Source organism: Myotis davidii, unplaced genomic scaffold (assembly GCF_000327345.1).
Source record: "Myotis davidii unplaced genomic scaffold, ASM32734v1 scaffold591, whole genome shotgun sequence".
Lineage (NCBI taxonomy): Eukaryota > Metazoa > Chordata > Mammalia > Chiroptera > Vespertilionidae > Myotis > Myotis davidii.
The window spans coordinates 2,363,505-2,370,300 of record NW_006284340.1 but is presented as its reverse complement, the minus strand read 5'-3'; the positions used below and the strand labels follow the sequence as shown (position 1 = coordinate 2,370,300).

Sequence of the window (6,796 nt, the reverse complement as noted above, 5' to 3'; positions counted from 1 at the left end):
GCCCCTGGGCCCACCTCGTGGCCGGGAAACGCAAGTGACCTGCAGGCCCCAGGCGGGAGGCGGGGTCGCTGTGCCTGGGGCCGCGCTCTCCTTGGGTTGGGAGCGATGTCTGGGGGTGAGACGGTCTCCAAGTCCGGAGCGGGTCGCGCTTGCGATTGCACTTCCGGGTGTGACGGCCCCGCCCTCGAGAAAGAGCCTGAAACGTTGTGGTGGAGGATGAATGTGAGCGCTTGTCAGGTTGCGTCCTTGGTTGTGCGGTTTGATGGGAGTTGAGTTCTAACCGGGCGTCTGTTCCCTGCGAGGCTCCCGGGGGGAAGGGAAGGGGTGGAAGGAAGTTGGAGGGAAAGCGGAGAGGATGGGGCACGGCTAGGGCTGGTCATTCCGGAGATCTTGGTCCCCCAGTGGCCGCATCACCCTGGGGGTCCCGGGCCGAGGAGTTGATCGTTCGGGACAATGAGAGATGCCGATGCGCTGAGCGGGGTCCAGGGCCAGGTGTCAGGGTCGTGCCACCCAGCCGGTCTCTCCCCGGAGGTGTGGTTTCTCACCTGGAAAGGGAAGTAGGAATGGTGGGACCCTTTCGCTGCTGGCTCGGAGGACTCGATGCACGTGTGATGTAGTCATGAAGACTGCTGTTAGCCGGTTATTCCTGTTCTCCTTGAGCTGTAAATTCACGCCTACATTTCCCTCCGTTGGGTTCGCTGCCTCCGCGTGCGTGTGCATGGCACACATTCCCGGAGCTTAAGGCGGGACCTTGGAGCCAAGCCCGAGAGCGCGCCACGTACCGTGTGTTGTCATCCTCAAGACATGTTTTTCCGGAAACCCGGGAACAGGTGTAAAGGAGCGAAGTTACTTGCCTAGACGCAGAGCCAATCCAAGGTAGATTTAAAGTTAACGTTTTGTTTTAAATAACTTTTCTAGAGTTTGTGAGGGTGTTGGACTTTGGCCCCTGGGACCATGCGATGCACTCAGTGCACAGGCGGGCCTTCTGCCTTTGAAAATGCTTATCAAAGAGGGAAAAAGCAGAAGCAGGGAATTCAGACTCAGCTTCACGGTAAAGGGCAGTGGTAGGAATGGGTGGCGGTAAAGGGTGATGGGGAAGTCTTGGCGCTCGAAGCATTCCTTCAGCGTGGCTGGTGAAAGTGTGACATTTGTTTGTTCTCTGTGTTTCTCCGGAACCGTAGGGTGATAGCTATGAATAGGTTAGAATGAGAACTTGAAAACACGTGGCTCTGCTTTTCTTTCTAGGTACTTTGAATTAGGGAATAAACAAATCATTGTTTATTGTTCCTATCTAATCCTCTTTTTTAAAAAAATTCTCATCCAAGGACATCTTCATTGATTTTTTTAGAGAGAGGGGAAGGAAGAGAGGGAGAAACATCAATCATTTGCCTCCCAAACATGCCCCATGGGAACTAAACCTGAAACCTAGGTATGTGCCATGACAGGGAATCAAACCCGAGACCTTTTGTTGTGCCGGACAACGCTCCAACCAGCTGAGCCACACTTGACAGGGCTGTCATCCAATCCTTATGTCAGAATTATTTCATATTGAATTGCTGATTCCTTGACTTTCAGTCTGTTCTCTTGATTTCCATTTGTAGACTCTCTTTCACACAGCCTTAAAGCTTCTGCTCTATCTTTTCTGAATTTTAAGTTCCTGAATGTTTCTCTTTCCTTTATCTGCTGGGCAGTCTTCAGCTTCCCAAACTTTGTGTGACCTGCCGTTTCAGTGGTGTAAACCCTGAAGCCAGATACTTCAGCTCTTGAATTGGTACCTTTTTACAGTAGTAACCACAGTTGTTGTCTCTTGGTGAATGCTGCAGTCACAAACAGTTAGAAGGCTGCTCTGTTTTCTGTGGCCATAGTTGCGGACAGTAAAAAGGAGACAGTCTTCTGAAGCTGATGTCACGTCACTCAGGGACTAAGTGCTGGTGGTTTGTAGTTGGGGTGGAAAGCACAGTTGTAATGAGGTGCTACAGTTTGTTGTAACAGTGATGGTAATAGAGGTACTCTTCTCCCTGTGCCTAACTGTACACAGCATATAGTAGATGTGCAGGAAATATTTGGTAGTTGAATGAGTGAATGGAAAACAGTATGAAGGAAGGGAAAAATTCTAATGCATGTACTAAATTGTTTCATTCCTCTTTCTATGTTAAAAAAAAAAAAGCCAAAAAAATATGTTTCAGATTCCTGTTGAAAATATGTGGTTGAGGTGGGTTCTGTAAAGGGTGTTACTTGCTGGAGCTGCTCTGAGATCAGATTGTGTGATTATGTGATGTTTTAGCCACCTGCAGCCTGGGAGCAGCCCGTGGTGCTCCGGGGGTGAAGCTCCACAGATTTTATTTCAGCCTTCTCCGCCTAGGCCCTGGTCTGCAAACTGCGGCTCGCGAGCCACATGCGGCTCTTTGGCCCCTTGAGTGTGGCTCTTCCTAAGCCTTAGGAGTACCCTAATCAAGTTAATAACAGTGTACCTACCTATATAGTTTAAGTTGAAAAAATTTGGCTCTCAAAAGAAATTTCAATCGTTGTACTGTTGATATTTGGCTGTTGACTGGTGAGTTTGCCGACCACTGGCCTAGGCTAACTGAGAAGTTAGATTGGTAGTCAGTATTTTTGCAATAATAGACCTATAGCTCTTGGTGATTGCCAGTAACATTGACTGCGACTGTCCATCTTCTTGTCCCTTATATTGGGGTGGGAGAGGAGACTTAACCCTCTCTGAGGTGCTTCTCCAGCTCTCTTCATGCTACACCTCTGTCTCTTGTCCTTCCTTGAACTGCCCGTATTACTCCCAAGGACAAGGAATTCATTAGCACAGACCTGGGGTATGGAACAGGAGACCTTACTTTGCAACTAAATCTAGCTTCTGCCCAACTTATAATGTCAATATGATTGCTAGAGGAGTGTAGGAGAGAATATAATGCAAAGCTCTAACAACGATTTTATCTTTCTTACCCAAAAGTAAAAGAGGAGAGGCCTGGCTCTGGACCTGATGTCTTGGGGGGCGGGGGGCGTGTGTCAGTTATCCAGTATAAGATAAGAAAAGGAGGCTGAGGTAGAAAAGAGATAGTAAGCTTCGGTGTATGTTTGTACTTTGGTGGGGTCTGTACTTTCTGAAAAGGTAACAACCGTACGGAGGGGAGGGTAGTAATTTGGGTACATTATAAAAGGAGGCCAAGGAATGTGAAATGATGAACATGTATAGAACTAAGTACAGGTGAGGCAGTGAAGTCCATCATTCCATTTTCTCAAATGCTGACTTTATGCTTTATGTATATAGCAGTATCTCATTTGTCTACTACTGTTAGGGAATAAGATATTATGTGTAAAAAAAACTTTATACTTTTTGTGGAGAAAAACTTACAGTGTATTATGTGCTTTGTTTGCTTTTTAAACAGTATAGTTTAACCTTTGTTTTGTTGACTCAAGGTCATTCCTGGCACCCATTACCCAGAGTAATGGAGTGGGGCTTTGAGGTGATTGAAATATGCAGGTTGTTAGCCCTGTCTGCTTTTTGAATTCTTGAATCTGCCTTTTATAGTCAATCTGTCTCTTCTTTCAGAGGTGGGAAAGCTGTGCTTTTGCTGTTGTTAGTGTCCCTGCTGCCCTCTTTTTAATTTGCAGCTTCTGATCTGTGGAGTAGCAACCCAGATAACTGCCTCCTGCAATTGAATATAAAACAGCTAAATAGGCTTCATGAGGGTCTGCAGCCTCTTCCCTGTTAATGGGTGAACTTTGGCTGCCCAAAAACCTTTTACTTATTTCTTGTTTCCTATCCTTGGTTTAGGTCAGGAGTGGGGGACTGGGTCTGGCCCTGCCAAGGCATTAGGGGTGAGTTAATTAAATGTTTGACCAGTTGCAAAATAGCAGGCTAATTTTTAAATTGATAATTTTGTATGGCCTGTGAATGATATCATAAATATCCAAATGGCCTTTGGCAGAAAAAAGGTTCCCCACCCCTGGTTTAGGTAGTGAACTTGCACTATGTATACGTGCATTTATGTTCCTGTAGTCCTTTCTGTAGAAAAAAAAAAATGATGTGCAAGTACTAGTGTTGGTTCTTGTTTCAGAAAGCATAGCCAATACCACTTGAAAGTCTGGGTCCAGCCCTGTCTTGTATCACTCATGGACAGTGTCTTGGACCATCTCCAGTGTTCCTGGAGCATTTCCAGCTCATCTTTACTCCCACTCCCACCAGTCCCAGTATCCAGGTTGACAGTAGTATTGCCTTAAAAGCTGTTAGCAGGGTATGCAGAAGGCAGCAATTTAGAATTGAATGTATAAAATTGGTATACATAACTGCTATTTCTGCATTTTTTTTACTGTACTGTATGTCTGGATTCATTTTGGGATTTGGTTTCCCTATGTCTGTAAAAAGAGGCCATCTATAAACCAAAGAGCTGAAGAGACCATAAAGGTCTCTCCTCCTTGCTCTTCACTCCTTTTATTCAACAAGCTTTTATTGAGTACCTCTCATGTGCCCTGCACTGGGCTAGCTTACTTGGAAGTACAAAGAAAGTAAAACATATCTCCTGTCCTTAAGGAACTCAACAATAGTAGAGCTAGGCATACCAAAAAGGTGCGTGTGTGTGTGTGTGTGTGTGTGTGTGTGTGTATTTATATGTGTGTATTCGAGGGATTATGGCTAAAGCCACTAAGCCATAATTCAGAGACCTGCTTGAGGTTGTTTCTAAAGTGATTTGTGGCCTGTCAGCTTGACACCCCTCTAGAACATAAGGTTAAAAAATATGAAGTGTTATTGTTGCATAAAGTTTATATACCTTTCCAAGAACTGTAATGAACTGAACAGTTAAGATGGAAAACATGAAAATCTAAGGGAAATGTTCTATTAACTGAAATTTGATATTTCCACACTATATAGGAATTGCATCCCGCAGTAAGCCTTCAATAGTTATACACTAATAACAGAGCAGTGAAATATCTGAAACTTAGAAGGTTCATTATTCTGGGCCCATTTGAAACAATGCAAATTCTTAGGCATTTCCAGAGTTTCTAGATCAGTGAACACTGCCTGTGTTGGTTTTTAAGAACAGATTTCACTAGCAGTATGAGCTAAAAACATTTTTTTCTTTTCCATTTTCAAGGAAGAGGGTTAGAGGGTTGCCCTAAGTCAAGGTTTAAATGGGACAGATTGCAGGCATTGAGTTTTTTTCAAAGAGGGAACAAGCACAGTTGCCTATTTCATTTTCACTCTCACACCCAGGAGGAAAGGCTACCTTAATGCTTCATAATGCCCCGTGAATATTTCAAGTTGGCTTCCTTCACAGGGAACGGTTACAGGATTTCACCTAAAGGATTCTGAGTTTACAGAGATGAATACATGTTTAAGTAGAAGTGAAAGCAGGGAGGAACGGCTAGCACTCAGAACAATTTGGACTCTATGGACAGTAGATTTTCTGTGCCTGTAACTTCACTCTTTTGTTGTTAATCTTCACCTGAGGATATTTTTCCATGGATTTTTAGAGAGTGGGATGGAGAAAGGGACACACAGATAAAGAGAAACATCGATGTAAGAAGTACACATCAGTTGGTTGCCTCCTGTGCCCTGAACAGTGCCAGGGATCGAGCCTGCAATCTAGGTACGTGCTCTTGACTGGAATCGAGCCCAAGATCCTTCCATCTGCAGGCTGACGCTCTATACACTGAGCTATACTGGCTAGGGCTTAAGTTATTCTTTTTTTTTTTTCTCTTATTAATACAGTATTTATTTGTCTTCCTTCTGTCAAACCCTGAGCCAACCACTTTCCCCAGGCTGCCTAGGAAAAGGAACATACAGGGCAGACAAGACACGGGAAAAAGAACTATGGGAGGTGGAGACAGCTCCTTCACATGGCGAAGAGGATGAGAAAGGCCACCATCAGGCAAAAGAGCCCCATGGCCTCTGAGTCGGCCCCAGCCCCAATGAACTTGGCTGCTGTGTCGATGTCCCTTGAAATGACACTGGTTTGGAAGCTGCGGCTAGAAATAAGCGAGGTCAGGGGACGTGGGGCTGCCAAGCTGCTGAGGCTCTCATCTGTCAGTGTCTCTGGTCGTTTCAGCACCACTGCAGACAGTGACCGGCTCAGCTGAGAGGTGCTCCGGACCAAGGAGGGGGTGGACACAAACTTGGTGCAGGCATACATTTTCAGGGGATGAGGGGAGCTGCTCCCAGTGCAGAGAAGACAGAGCGGCTTAAGTTATTCTTAAGGTTTAAGAGCTTGAGGACATGCAAAGCCTGTCATCTTTAAAACACAGCTAATTTTCCAAACTGAAGAATATTGTGAAAGGCATTCTTTCAACATTTTTTTGTGAAATAGAGTAAGTTCATGCTTCCCGTCTGTTTCACTTAGATTGAATGTGGTGGAATTGAACTTTGTAGAGGAGAGAAACAGATGAGTGACAGAGCCAGTCTAGTGCTTCACATAGTACCCACTCTGAACATGCCTGCTCGCTTACAGTCTTAGCTGCTCCTCAAATTGAGGAAAGGATTTGGTTCAGGGATGTAAGACTACTTGAACTCAGGAATGCAACAAGTGTATTTAGCCCCTGACTACTCCAGAAGACTATAATCAGTGAGGGATATTTTCTTTGTAATTCTTTCTCCTCTCAGGAAGTCATCTTTGAGTTGTTGATATGGTAATAATGACTAATAAGCAATTTCTATGGGTTGTCCAGGCACTAATTTTAGCACAATGCATGTGGTAATGTCATTTGTTTTTAACAACTCTGAGTTAAGTAACAGTGTTTTTTTATTTTCATTATGAGAGGCAGGCCCAGAATGTTTAGACATTAAATC

General features: G+C 44.7%; 1 protein-coding gene and 1 pseudogene across 2 annotated transcripts in view; one reads left to right on the top strand and one right to left on the bottom strand.

The window, feature by feature from the left end:
• Window positions 1–72: 72 nt before the first annotated feature.
• The window catches only part of FAM20B (family with sequence similarity 20 member B), a 33,891-nt gene continuing 27,167 nt past the window's right edge, over window positions 73–6,796 (top strand). For both annotated transcript variants that reach the window (XM_015570137.1, XM_006754512.2), the window contains exon 1: window positions 73–876. The gene's annotated coding sequence lies outside the window, so the exon portion shown is untranslated. The remainder of the gene's footprint in view (window positions 877–6,796) is intronic.
• Window positions 5,847–6,194, bottom strand: LOC102762405 (annotated as a pseudogene).